The 15,146-nt window shown below is 43.4% G+C and overlaps 1 pseudogene; it reads left to right on the top strand.

Annotated features, from left to right (window-relative positions):
• The first annotated feature begins 2,745 nt into the window (after positions 1-2,745).
• Positions 2,746-12,780, top strand: LOC105479321 (pepsin B-like; annotated as a pseudogene).
• Positions 12,781-15,146: the final 2,366 nt, after the last annotated feature.

Below are 15,146 nucleotides of genomic sequence, written 5' to 3' on the forward strand. Positions count from 1 at the left end.
TCCTCTCAATGAAAATGTGGTGGTGGGGGCAACTGAAAATGGAATACGAGCAGTAACAAATGAACTCTACTTAACAACAATATAACTGCAATGAAGAGGTCAGGAAAGAAAAGTACTAACCTTGGTAATTTTAACTTTGGAAAATAGGATTTTGAATTTATATGAAAAGGGTAGAGACAAAAGGAACTATACATAAATACTGTACTCTAGTTAGTGAATTTATTTCTTACTGGTGTATACATTAGCAATTCTTTTTTTTTTTTAACCTTTAAAAAAGGTTAAAAAAGGTAAACTTGTGTCACAAGGGTTTGTTGTAGATTATTTCATCACCCAGGTATTAAGCCCAATACCCAATAGTTATCATTTTCCCCTCCTCCCACTTCTCCCACCCTCCACCCTCAAGAAAACCTCAGTTTCTGTTTTTTCCTTCTTTGTGTTTATGAGTTCTCATCACTTAGCTCCCACTTATAAGTGAGAACATGTGGTATTTCTTTATCTGTTCCTGCATTAGTTAGCTAAGGATAATAGCCTCCAGCTCCATCCATGCTCCCACAAAATACATGATCTTGTTGTTTTTTTTATGGCTGCATAATATTCCATGGTGTGTATATACCACATTTTCTTTATCCAATTTGTCATTGATGGGCATTTAGGTTGATTCCATGTCTTTGCTATTGTGAATAGTGCTGCAATGAATATTCATCTGCACATGTGCTGTATCCTTTTTTTTTTTTTTTTTTTGGAGACAGGGTGTCACTCTGTTGCCCAGGCTGGAGTGCAGTGGCACAATCATGGCTCACTGCAGCCTCAACCTCCCCAGGCTCAGGTGATCCTCCCATCTCAGCTTTGCTGGTAACTGGGACCATAGGCATGCACCACCACATCTGCCTAATTTTTGTATTTTTTGTAGAGACGGGTATTGACCATGTTGCCCAGGCTGGTCTCAAAGTGCTGGGATTACAGCTGAGAGCCGCCGCACCTGGCCACATGTGTCTTTATGGTAGAGTGATTTCTATTCCTCTGGGTATATACCCAGTAATGGGATTGCTGGGTTGAATGGTGGTTCTGCTTTTAGCTCTTTGAGGAATAGCCACACTGTTTTCCACATTGGTTGAACTAATGTACACTCCCATTAACGGTGTCTAAGTGTTCCCTTTTCTTTGCAACCTTGCCAGCATCTGTTATTTTTTGACTTTTCAATAATAGTCATTCTGACTGGTGTGAGATGCTATCTCATTCTGGTTTTGATTTGCATTTCTCTGATGACCAGTGATGTTGAAGTTTTTTTTCATATGCTTACTGGCCACATGTATGTGTTCTTTTGAAAAGTGTCTGTTCATGTCCTTTGCCCACTTTTTGATGGGGTTGTTTTTCTCTTGTAGATTTGTTTAAGTTCCTTATAGATGCTGGGTATTAGACCTTTGTGAGATGCCTCGTTTGTAAATATTTTCTCCCATTCTCTAAGTTGTCTGTTTACTCTGTTGATAGTTTCCTTTGCTGTGCAGAAGCTCCTAAGTTTAATTAGATCCCATTTGTCAACTTTTCCTTTTGTTGTGATTGTTTTTGGCATCTTTGTCATGAAATCTTTGCCCATTCCTCTGTCCAGGATAGTATTGCCTAGGTCTTCCAGAGTTTTTTAGTTTTTGGTTTTATGTTTAAGTCTTTAATTCATTTTCAGTTGATTTTTGTATATGGTGTAAGGAAGGGGTCCAGTTTCAATCTTCTGCATATGGCTAGCCAGTTCTTCTATTACCTTTTATTGAATAGGGAGTCATTTCTCCTTTGTTTTGTCAGCTTTGTTAAAGGGCATAGGTGTGCATTCTTATTTCTGGGCTCTCTGCTCTGTTCCATTGGTCTGTGTGCCTGTTTCTGTACCAGTGCAATGCTGTTTTGGTTACATGCACTCCAGCCTGGGCAACAAGAGTGAAACTACATCTCAAAAAAAAAAAGGTTTGATGAGAGGCTGGCAGAGCCCATGGAAACATAGTCCTTGGTGTAGAATTTCACATTTTCTCAGCCTCCCAACAACCTGCAGCTGGAGTGGGAACACTCTGGTGTAATTAGTTTCTGCAGTTCAAACACAGACTTCCAGGAACACTGGTTACAGTCAGGTCCTGTGGAAGAGCCAAGGGCAGGGCAGAGCAGGAGAAACTAAATAATTCAGGAAAGAAGTGAAGAGAATATGTCAGTTGAGTTGTGAACACCCTGGAATTAATGTAGTCTAATACTGAAAACATAGCAAGGGCTTCATTAGGCTTCTCCTCATTTTGAGAAAGACAATGTCTACATTCTGCACCCATTTTCCCTAGGACCACATGTGAAGCTCCATGTTGATCTTCCCAATATCATCATCTACCTTTTATTTTTTTCTCTCATTAAAAAGGTCTTTTTCTTCTGTTATGCAGACAGAGTGAAAGCCAGCTAATTCCAATCTATTTAAGGATTGAGCCGGGTCAGGGTTGAGTTGCAGCTTTTGAAATATTCATCTACTTTTGATTTGTCCCTGTTGCTCTGGAATGACTTCTCTGGGATTTTGTTGGACAGTTGGTGGATATCTATCTCTTCTTAAGTTTTGAAAGACTTAAGGGGGTTCATCTTTCATCATAAGTTTCCAGCTCAACTCTATGGCCTCCTGCCCCGTGTAGCTTCGAATCTTGAAGGGAAGACACACGTTTGAGGTGGACACTTTCCCGTGATAAGTCTTTGTTTTCTAAGCACCAAGAAAACACTGTAAGAGAATTCACTATGAGAGAATTCGCTCTACATTTAGAAGGTTTTGGTAAGGTTACATCATCAGTAGTCTAATATTGAACACATAGCAAATGAGTCTTTCTCATTAGACTTCTACTAATTTTGAGAAAGAAAACATCTATGTTCTGTGCCTGTTTTCCCCAGGACCCTGTGTGAAGCTTCATGTTGCTCTTCCTAGTATCATCAGTTGCCTAGGACATTGTGCCTACCTCTTTCCATTCTCATTTAAAATGTGTCTGGTCTCATCATTCCATTCCTAGCTAACAGGAAAAGCTAAACTACAGGCATGATAATATTAAAAGTAATGGCAGAAACCACAATGACTTTTGCACCAACCTACTAGGAGCTCTGTAATGAACCTGAACTGGCAAAATATGTGTATTTTAACAGGACAGTTTGAAGCCCCATCTATAGAGTTGGCTCATTCCATACTTATTTCTTGGGTACCTATTACATAGAAGCCACTGTGCTGAGTACAGTGCGTGATATTTCCAGAACCAGGCTCCCACAGGTCTTTAAAAATGATGAGAGGAATGACGTATCCCAGAGAACTCAGAGGCTGCTCTGCACTTTACATACATTCTTTCATCTTAGGCTGAGGAAACACTCAGAGAGCTTATCTAGTAACATCATGCTGCAAAGAAGACTGTCCAAATGTAGGAAGAGAGCACTTAGAAAGTTTTCTCTAGTGTTAAAGGGACGAACACTGTCGTGTTAAAGGATTGAGAGGTCAGAGGCATGGATGTGAGATGGGGGAAATCTTAAGAACAGCTGGAAAGGTGATGTTTAGGCTGCTTTGACATGGGTGGGGAAAGAGCAGTCTCAGACAAGACAAATGAACAGGTACATGTTGTCTTCACCTAGGAAAGAGCTGTGGAGAAGATGTTAGGAGCTATTTTCACATCTGACTTGGATTGTGACGCTTTTCAACCTTTCAAAACTCTGTTTTTGTAAGTTAGGAATATTGCCACCAGGTGGCAGCAGTTTTCAGGGTTAAGTTTTTATATGCAGGCAGGAAAAATCTAGGAAAGATGAGAAAAGCAATTAACATACTTTTCCATAGAAATTATTTTCATTATACTTTAAGTTCTAGGGTACATGTGCACAACGTGCAGGTTTGATACATAGGTATACATGTGCCATGTTGGTTTGCTGCACCCATCAACTCGTCATTTATGTTAGGTATTTCTCCTAATTCTATCCCTTCCCCAGCCTCCTACCCCCTAGTAGGCCCCAGTGTGTGATGTTCCCCACCCTGTGTCCAAGTGATCTAATTGTTCAATTCCAACCTATGAGTAAGAACATGCGATGTTTGATTTTCTGTCCTTGTGATAGTTTGCTGAGAATGATGGTTTCCAGCTTCATCCATGTCCCTGCAAAGGACATGAACTCATCCTTTTTTATGGCTGCATAGTATTCCATGGTGTATACGTGCCACATTTTCTTAATCCAGTCTATCACTGATGGACATTTGCGCTGATTTCAAGTCTTTGCTATTGTGAGTAGTGCTGCAATAAACATACGTGTGCATGTGTCTTTATAGTAGCATGATTTATAATCAGGCAAGTCTATCCAACAGACAGTGGAGGAGCAGGGTATACTGGAAACGTTTCTGAGGGACCACCCAAAGGCTGATCCAATTGCCAAGTATCGTTTCAATAATGGTGCTGTTGCTTATGAGCCCATCACCAACTACATGTGAGTGATGGGGCAGGGAGTGTCCATAATCCTTGCATAACCACCATTCTTAGACATTCACTTATACTGCTCATTAGCTGTAATTTTTGACTAGTTACTAAACCAAAGCCTCACCTTTCTATGGAAAGAATCAGAACAAGCTATGAGTTGGTACCATCTAACAGTATAGTAATTCCTTTTCTTTCCTCCTTTCTTCTCATTGCTGGCCCATCCTGCTAAAGCCTCATTTATAAGGTTAAGAGATTCATGGTAGAAATGTTCAAGTCAACTGAGAGATCCAAAGGAAGTCCTGGCAATGAGCTGCAGGGGAAAGAAGGAAAATACATGTGAGACTGTCAGACAAAACCTCCAGTGGCTCAGATACTGCATCTCTCTCTCTTTGGAAAGATGCATAGTCCCCAGAGCAAATGTCTGAATGTTCTCAAGCAAATGTCTGAATGTCTCATCAGGGCATCTTGACATTCTCTTGTCCTGTGGACTGTCATTAGTGAGATGTTATGTTACATGTCTGAGCTGGAAGCCACATTAGGGATCTTCTATTTCAACTCCCACATTTTATAGATGAAGAAACTAGAGGCAGGTAAGTGACATGACTGGCCCAAGTTAACTTAGAGCTTAAACTACCTTCCAGTGAAAAGCTCTTCTTTCTCTTCATGCTATATCTTCTCCAGCTGCCTAGCACCCTCTGCCAGTGTGTGACCGGGAGGGAGGAAAATGGTGGTAGAAGTATCTAACATTGAAAGGGAAGGGGAGAGGAGTCGTGTGTGTGTCTGTGTGTGTGTGTCTGGACACTGGAAAAAGAGAAAAAGTGATTGTTTCCTCAATTCTGGGCACTCCAGTGTAGTGAAGATACCAGCTTATTGTAAAAGTAGAAAACACTTTTGGAAGAGGATATTGTCTTGCCATATTAAGTCTTGGCTAGCCAAAGGCTTTCAATTAGGGACAAAAAGTAGAATCTTGAAAGGAACTAACTCCAGATGGGAAGGAGAACTTGTGGGATAAGCCTCTCATTCCCCCAAGGAAATGATTTGGGCAGAGTGTGGCTTCCTGTGGGTTAACTGCTTGTCCATTCTTAAGACAAGGCTTGGTTGCTTAATGAAGGTGATAAACCTTTCTTTTGCAGTCTTTCTACTTTGGGGAGATCAGCATTGGGACCCCACCCCAAAATTTCCTAGTCCTCTTTGACACGGGCTCCTCCAATCTCTGGGTGCCCTCCATCTACTGCCAGAGCCAAGCCTGCTGTGAGTATGCCACCATCACCCTCCACACCATGAGGGGAGCAGATAGAGGGGCAGAGCTGGGATTTGAGTACAGGCGTATCATTCTAAGTCCAGAGTTCTTTGTGCATATCCATCACGTATCCTCCTTCTGTTTGGAACATCTAGAAATTGCTCTCAGTCTATCACTTCAGCACCACTTTCCAGAAGTGCTGACTTTTTTGGAGACAGAGAGCAGAAACCGACTAAGGCTTCCTTTCCTTCCTCCCAGCTCCCTCTTGTGGCCGAGTATTCCTGGCAAGTCTGAGGCAATCTTTCCCTCAGAGGATGGTCAGCTGGAAGGAATTTGGGCAATGTGTGTCATAGACTTTTCTAGGACTAGCACAGTTTGTCTACAAGAAAAGATCTAGGGTGATGCCCTATCCCAGCCTTGGTCTGATGAGCCCAATCCATCAAGGATAAGTAGCCTTCATGTGTTTTGGAAAACTGCAAATGAAATTAATATTCCATTCTGTCTTTCTACAGCCAATCACAACAGGTTCAACCCCAGCCTGTCCTCCACCTTCAGAAACAATGGACAAACCTATACACTGTCCTATGGGAGTGGCAACCTGAGTGTGTTCCTGGGCTATGACACTGTGACTGTAAGGAGTGTTTTCATAGCCTCTGAGGGTCTGTGGTTTGGCTCCCATTTTCGAGAGTCTTACACCTTATTAGAGAAATCCATGCTTACTAATTAGGTCCAAGCTTCCCAGAAGCTGAGTGTTGGAAGGAACACAAAGCCTATCTAATTCAGCCTTCGTCCCAAGATGTAAATTGCTTCCATAGCAGTCCTGACTGCAGGAAGCCTTTATGTTGTGCTAAAGTTGTTGTGTCTTCTTGCAACTTTGCTGTGTGGTCCTAACTCTGCCCCCTGGAAACACACAGATAGGTCTACTCCCTCTTCCACCCAGTTGCACTTTGCATATTTGAAGACAAGCCTTTTTACTATTTTCTTATTTCTTTAGTTCAAACACCTACAATTCCTCTAATCATTCTTGCACATAGATTGTTCAGTATGAAACCATTCAATTCTTTCACTGTCTATGGAAGTAGAAACTATAACTCCAGAAAAAACTTCTTCCACTTCTCCAACATCCACACTCTTTTTTCCAAGACACACATGATTGGAAAGGTTGCTCTTTCACCCTCCACTCCCACCCTTGTGGTTGGGTTCTGCATGAAAGAAGCTGATGTTCCCTCTCTAGGAGGGTTTCTGGATTCCATACCCTGTGCACATAAGTCTGGGAAGCCGTACAATTTGTGCACCTGAATTGTCAAGCTATACTGTCGGCTTGCCATAGGTTCAGAACATCATCGTCAATAACCAGGAGTTTGGCCTGAGTGAGAATGAGTTCAGTGACCCGTTCTACTATTCAGATTTTGACGGGATCCTGGGAATGGCCTACCCAAGCATGGCAGTGGGGAATTCCCTGACAGTGATGCAGGGGATGCTGCAGCAGGGCCAGATCACTCAGCCTGACTTCAGCTTCTACTTCACCCAGTGAGAACCTTCGTCCTGTGAAGGGCTCAGAAATTGAGGGTCCATGGGGATTCTAGGCAACCCAAGATCAGATGGGGTCCAGGTTATAAGGTGTTCTGACACAATGAGTATAACTTGCTATATAAAATTCCCGTATTTCAGAAAATTTGGGAAAAATCTTACTTTAAATACACTTTAAGAACTTTCAATTAGGCCAGGTGAGGTGTCTCATGCCTGTAATTCCAGCACTTTGGGAGGCCAAGGCGGGCAAATCACGAGGTCAGGAGATTGAGACCATCCTGGCTAACATGGTGAAACTCCATCTATACTAAAAATACAAAAAAATTAGCCGGTCTTGGTGGCAGGCACCCATAGTCCCTGCTACTATGGAGGGTGAGGCAGAAGAATGGCGTGAACCTGGGAGGTGGAGCTTGCAGTGAGCCAAGATCGCACCACTGTACTCCAGCCTGGGTGACAGAGTGAGACTCCGTCTCGGGAAAAAAAAAAAGAATTTTAAATTATATTAGCTATAAGCTACATGATGACTTTTCATAAAATGGAGTAACTGTCCCTCAGGGTTTATTTAGGAAATCTGGAGACTGCTGTGATAGCACTAAAGAACAAGCCACATGAGCATTACTAGTAAAGAGAACTATAATGGAGGAATAATCATAATACTACGTCTGGCTTTATAAAGTGTTCTCCTAGCAGTTACTTCAAATGCCATCTCAAAAATCCTCATATTAGCCCCATCTTGCCAGGGAGCAAATGGAGGCTCAAACAGATTGTTAGAATTGATCAAGGTCACTCATGGTAGGTGTGAAGCCAAGACTCAAACTCAAATATCTTGATCACAAATCCAGTACTTTTCTTGCTCCACTTGGCACTGAACTTTTGTGCCAAACTTTATCCCTTATTCCTTCTTTCCCAAACACATGATCCTCAAAGTACCTGAAGTTCACCTGTCTTTCTTCTACGACTGGCCAGCATAAGGAGCACAAAAGGCCAAAGTCCTTTCAGTATTGTCTAGTTAATGACCTGACCATGATGGGAGCATACCTCTCAGAGTGCACTCGCGGGCTCTCTTAGGCTCCGTTCTAGTTGTCCCCAAAACCGTTTCCTGTTGTTCTCACTTCTTCCCAGGGAGGGTTTCTCTGCGATCCTTTTCTGGTTCATTTTTGGGTGCCTGGTTTCTATTCCCATCTTCTTTATGGGCATCGTGTCTAGTAGTTTGGTGTTACTCTGAGAAGTCTCCTCCTGTGCCTCAGCAGGCCAAGTCTGAGAGCAGCTCAGAGGACAGCGTCCCCTCATCTGCGGCACCCCTGTGTCTGAGGGAGTGCGGGAAGGAGAGAGACGAGAGAACGGCCTCACTGACTGTGTGTGGACACTCACGTTCTTCTACATCTCTCCCTAGCCAACCAACCCGCCAGTATGGTGGAGAGCTCATCCTTGGAGGTGTGGACCCCCAGCTTTATTCTGGTCAGATCATCTGAACCCCTGTCACCCGGGAACTGTACTGGCAGATTGCCATCGAGGAGTTAGTAGAGAGGGCACCTCCTGTAGATTGTGGACACTCGCAGGGTGTTCCCCCAGCTTAACAACATTTCCTGTTCCTCCACATCACACAGGTTTCTTAAATAGAATCACCAGCCCCGGGCTGAGGTGGTCCTGGAGCTCAGAAGACACTGGTGTCTGGCGCTAGACTTTTTGAACTGGGTACTGAGCCTCAGCATGCTGGCAGGTTGGTCATTCCTAGGCACTGTGAATCTATGTTTCTATCTTGGAAGCTTGATGATTTCCATCAGCATAATCTTTACCACTTCTATCATTAGTGAAAGTAATAGCTGTCATTGATGTTTTTATATATGCCAGGTACTATGCTAAGTATATTTTTTATTTATTTATTTGAGACAGAGTGTCACTCTGTCGCCCAGGCTGGAGGGCAGTGGCATGATCTCGGCTCACTGCAACCTCTGTCTCTGGGGTCCAAACGATTCCCTTGCCTCAGCCTCCTGAGTAGCTGGGATTACAGGTGCCCACCACCATGCCCAGCTAATTTTTTGTAATTTTAGTAGAGATGGGCTTTCACCATGTTGGTCAGGCTGGTCTCAGACTCCTGACCTCAAGTGATCCATCCATCTTGGCCTCCCAAAGTACTGGGATTATAGGTGTGAGCCACCGTGCCCAGCCTAAGTACTTTGAATACATTATTGCATATAATTTCCACAAGAGCACTATAAGGAGGTCAGCAATATGTTTCATTCTATAAAGAAATCAAGGCTCAGAGGGCTAAGTAACTTGTCCAAAGTCACGCATTATATAAGGCCAAAATTTGAGCACAAGCTTATCTGATCTGCATTGGGATCAGATAAGCTTGTGCTCAAATCAGTTATTTCTACAGCCAAGAATTCTCTATCACATGCCAATTGAAGACAAAACTCCTTTGATCTGTATTTAAGACCATACAAAGTCTCGGCTCCACCTATCAATACAGCCTCTCAGTGCTTCATGATATTTAGCACAGACTTCAACAAGTCCTTGCAGCTGGCCATGATTTTCTTGCTTTTGTTCTTTTAATCATGCCACCTGGAGTGCTTACTTGAATTGTAGGCATTCCTCAAAGCCCAGATTAATTTGTATCTTCTCCTAAAAATCCTTCCAGGGGCCCAGAGCACAGTGATTTCTCTCTCTTTTGATCCTATAATGCTTACCTGTGCTGCTGTCACAATTAACATGTCCTAGTCATTGGGCAAGGCAGTGGGGAAACAGCCCAACCTACAAGAGTAGAAAGAGGTAAGAGCTTGGCAGATTATCTGTACATGGAATAGAGGTGTCTTTTCATATAGCCCAATTCTACTCATCCTTTATCACTTCCTCAGAAAAATCTTTGTTCTGGCTTTCCAAACTAGATCAAGTCCTCTTTTCTCAGGCACATTGCAACGTGCACCTATCAGGGCTGCAATTAGACATCATTTGTGTGTTTTTGTTAAGTGTCTGGGCTCTCCACTAGACTGTGGTGTATGTCTTGTTTACCATTGTATCTCCAAGTGCCTTGCATGACACCTGGCTCGTAGACAGATCTCAACACATCTATGTGGGATGAAGAGGAAGGGTAGAGCAGTAGAAAAAAGCAAGACAAGGAATCAGAGACTGAATCATGTAAGATGCTATGTACCACATTACAGGGTTTATCAGCTACTGCCTTACAGTGTTAGTCATGGCTTGATTAATTGTGTTGTTTCATCTCTATTAGAATAAGCTCCTTAAAACAGTAAGCACAAATTACTCACTCCTTGTATCACCATAAACCCTGAAAGAGTGTCTTACACATAGTAGGTGCTCAAAATGCAGCTATTTATTGATTACAAGCCCTGACTGTGTTTGGCACTATGTGCTGGACCCTAAATAGGTAGATGAAAGAAGATAAGACACAGGCTCTGTCTTCCTAGAGCTTTCAGTCAGAGCTGGAGTGGGCATCAGATCAAGACTGAGGATGCGACTCCAATAATCACAAATGCGCTGAAGCATTTCATGGGCAGATGTGTAATAGGAGTGGCTTGGCTGCCTGGAAGAGGAAGAACATCAGAGCTGCTGGGTTGGGGGACAAGGGATGACATGGCTCATGTTTTCAGTAGAGGCACTTGATTCTCTTTGTCCTGGTGTCCCCCTCAGATTTGCCGTCGGTAACCAGGCCACTGGCTTGTGCTCTGAGGGTTGCCAGGCCATTGTGGTTACCGGGACCTTCCTGCTGGCAGTTCCCCAGCAGTACATGGGCTCCTTCCTGCAGGCAACGGGAGCCCAGCAGGCTCAGAATGGTGATGTGAGTAATCAGAAGCCAAGGGCTTTTCTGCACACCCAGACAGACTCAACACAGGCACCTGAGTGCAAGGAGTTCACAACAGAGAGGAGGAAGGGTAGAATGGGACCTGAGGCTTTGGTAGGAGAGATGGGTGGGGACACAGCATGACATTTCTGTCATGAATCTTCAATGCAAGGAAGGGGAAGGGGAGGGAGTAACACCATCTCTCCTCAGACTGATTGAGTATGGGGTGAATGGTTGTCAGGAGGTGCTATGAATTCACTGTAGGTCCTGGGGGCAAATTTCAGCTTTCTGGCCACTATCATTTGACTGCTCTGAAATATTAGAGTCAACACATTTCTCCATTCCTTTTGGTTTCTTTCTCCCATAGGAATACATCTTTGGATTTCACTCTGAGTAGCCTTCTCTCCCCACACCTGCCCGCTTTGTACTCATTATCTGTTTTTTGCTTCTCCCCACATGCAAGAATCTATTCCCAGACTAAACCTTGGTTTCTCAAGTTGTGTGTGTGTGTGCACATCTGTGCACGTGCATGCATACATGTGTGCATATGCTATGGTGAGTACACAGACGTGTGCACACAAATGTGGATATGAGTGTGTGGGAGAGTAGGCTTCCACAAGTGTGTGCCCATGCCTTTTCTCTGTAATTTTCACTTTCTGAGGCTAGAGACTCTGTTCTAGAATAAGCCTCATTCTTTATGACCATATCAATACAACCAAAATCCAAAAGCTGAGATGTATTTAAGGAGAGGACCGAAGACAGCAAGCGGGCCTGGTCAGAGTTATTCCTGGGAAGGCCAGGCCTTCCATGCTCTGAAACAGCCTTTACTGGAAGGTCGAGGGGAAAGTCTTACAGGGAAGTCACGGGAACAAAGTGGGCCTTGGGCTTTTTACCTGGGCTCCTAGTCCCCTGGAGCGCCTCAGCTTTGCCTCTTCCCCCTCTCAGTTTGTGGTCCACTGCAGCTACATACAGAGCATGCCCACCATCACCTTCATCATCGGCGGGGCCCAGGTTCCTCTGCCTCCCTCTGCCTATGTCTTCAATTTTTGTATTCACTCCTGGCTTCCTGGGTACTGGGATTCGGTGGCCCAAACAGGTGTTCCATGTCTCAGCTCACATCTGGGCACCTATGATGTGAGTGGGGCACCAGGGATCAGGCTGAGGCTGAACAGGAATTCAGGGCCCCCTACAGGTGTCATGTAATATAAGGTGGGGAGTCCCTGTGGGGAAAGGGCTCTACAGTACAGCTGGTTGTATCTTCATGTCCTTTGTCTCTTCAGAACAATGGCTACTGCAGGCTCGGAATTGAGGCCACCTAACTGCCCCTCCTGCAGTGGGAAGCCCCTCTGGATTCTGGGGGATGTCTTCCTCAAGGAATATTACTCTGTCTATGACATGGCCAACAATAGGGTGGGCTTTGCCTTCTCTGCCTAGACTAGCCAGCAACTGCTGTCTCCACCCACTCTGCAGGACTCTGGGATCGTCCTGGTGTTTCTGTCGGTCCATGGCAGCATTTTTAATGATCCTGACTCCCTCTGCTCACTAGAGTCTTACTTTCTGGAACTAATAAATTGGAAAACTCCAAACACCTTTAATGTTCATTCCCAGATGTCTGTTTTGGTGTGTTCTGCTTTTTGTGGCTTATTCTAAGTTGAAACTTAGCAACAGTTACTACAGGGGATCAGTTAGTTAATCAATGGGAGAGCGATACAAGGAGGCAATCTCTGCCTGAGTATAGAACTGCAGCATAGGCATTAAGGACACAGTGATATTTCCTTGGGAAGCTCTGGTTGGAGGTTATCACCCACCTAGCTCTCTCTCCCCCGATATTGTTTTTGACTGTCCTTAGAAAGAACGTGTACTAGAGCAATGGCTGACTCAAGAACAATGTAAGGGATGGGGGAAGCAACAACTTTATAAAGCATTTCAAACACGTGTTTTGCAAGCCAAACATAATCAGAAAACTTTTTTTTAAGGGAAGCAGCACAATTTCAATGAATTTGCAGATTAATGGGCATTATCATAGTCCTCATGACTCCCTACTGGTACTCAAGCTACTTCACATGTTCACTTTGCCTGCCTGAATCTGAAAGCATTTGAGTTCAAAATCCCCAGTTTTATTTTACATTGGAAGGAACTGAGGCATGGAGAGGTGATCATACAGTTGGTGTTCAAGTCAGATTCAGATTCAATATAATAATTTTTTTAAAGTTATATTTCTATGTAATAAAGTCCACTATGCCATGGGGTCATGGAAAATATAAATGAGGCATGGTTTTGATCCCTAAGAATTTTAAATCTAGAATACCTTGCTTTTGAGCATTTCCCTGTTTGAAGTGAGCTCAGTGGTTAGATTTGCATTACACAGTCAGTAATCAAAAATCATTTGAAATGAGGTCCTCTAATGTAGAAGGTTACCTCAGGGAATTAAAAACTGTCATTGCCTTGGGATCTCAAAAAGGTTTCAATAGTGGAGATATCACATTAATTCCAGTATAATTAGAAAAATGTATCTGGATAAAAACATGCAAAGCATTCTCAACCCACCCATGTATGGGGTAGGGGGCAATAGTGGTGAATGTTAGTGTCCATTTTCTTACATAGTTTTATTGGTCCTGTCTACTGACATGTAATAGAGCTGGTCTTATTGAACTGAATAATGTCTGCATTTGGTCATTTGTTTTTTCTTCAGTGTTGTGTTTATCTTATGGAAGAAATAGATTCTTTTTATCAAAGGGAAGGGCGATGCAGGTCAGCCCCACTGCACCTCCATCCTCCTCCCCTGCCCTGTCAGTCACTGATCTTGCCTTAGCATCACCTCTGTTTATGCTCTGACTTTTGACCTCAAGCATTTAGAGCAAAGATGTTGAGTTAGAGATATAATTTCCAGAAAGTTCTCACTACAAGTCATCTGAGGTTTTTCAGCAGGTACCAGTCTGCTAGAACGATTATAGTATTTGCAAAGCCAGAGTTAGAAAATTATATCTGCTCCTGTTTTCTAGAAAATAACAATCAATGCCCAGGCGCGGTGGCTCACGCCTGTCATCCCAGCACTTTGGGAGGCCGAGGCGGGCGGATCATGAGGTCAGGAGATCAAGACCATCCTGGCTAACATGGTGAAACCCCGTCTCTACTAAAAATACAAAAAAATAGCCAGGCGTGGTGGCGGGCGCCTGTAGTCCCAGCTACTTGGGAGGCTGAGGCAGGAGAATGGCGTGAATCTGGGAGGTGGAGATTGTAGTGAGCCGAGATCACGCCACTGCACTCCAGCCACAACAGAACGAGACTCTGTCTCAAAAAAAAAAAAAAAGAAAAGAAAAAAAGAAAATAACAACCAACAAAAACTTCCCCACAACTTAAGGTCTGTTCCCCTTTGCTTATCATCTGGGGGGTGGGGACAAGACTTCTATTAATATGTGAGTGTTCCTCACCTTCCTCTAGCACCCTTCTGTCCTCATTGTACTAAATAAAGACCTTGGCTGTCCAATCCCTATATTTTTGTGAAAGAGAATTGGGGGGCTGCCAAAAACTAACAGATATTGGTGAGAATGTGGAGAAAAGGGAACACTTACACACTGTTGGTGGGAATGTAAATTAGTACAACCACTATAGAAAACAATAGATTTCTAACTAAAAATAGAACTACCCTCTGATCCAGTAATCCCGCTCCCAGGTACCTACCCAAAGGAAAAGAAATCATTATATCAGAAGGACACCTGCACTCATATGCTTATGGCAGCACAATTCACAACAGCAAAGTCATGGAATTAATCTAAATGTTCATCAACAGATGATTGGATTAAAAATGTGGTATACATATTTCATGTAATACTACACAGCCAAAAAAAGAATGAAATCATGTTTTTTGCAGCAACATGGATGGAATCAATGGGAGAGAAAAATAAGGAGGCAGTCTCTGCCTGAGTATGGAACTGCAGCATAGACATTAAGGACACAGTAGTCCTTATCAGAGGCTGTTATCACAAGTGAAATGACTCAGAAACAGAAAGTCAAACACCAAATGTTCTCCCTTGTAAGAAGGAGCTAAACATACGGAGTGGAATAATAGACAATGGAGACTACAAAAGGTGGGAGGGTGGAAGAGGGATGATGGATGACATACTGCCTATTGGGT

The sequence above is a fragment of the Macaca nemestrina genome, chromosome 1, assembly GCF_043159975.1.
Source record: "Macaca nemestrina isolate mMacNem1 chromosome 1, mMacNem.hap1, whole genome shotgun sequence".
Taxonomy (NCBI): Eukaryota; Metazoa; Chordata; class Mammalia; order Primates; family Cercopithecidae; genus Macaca; species Macaca nemestrina.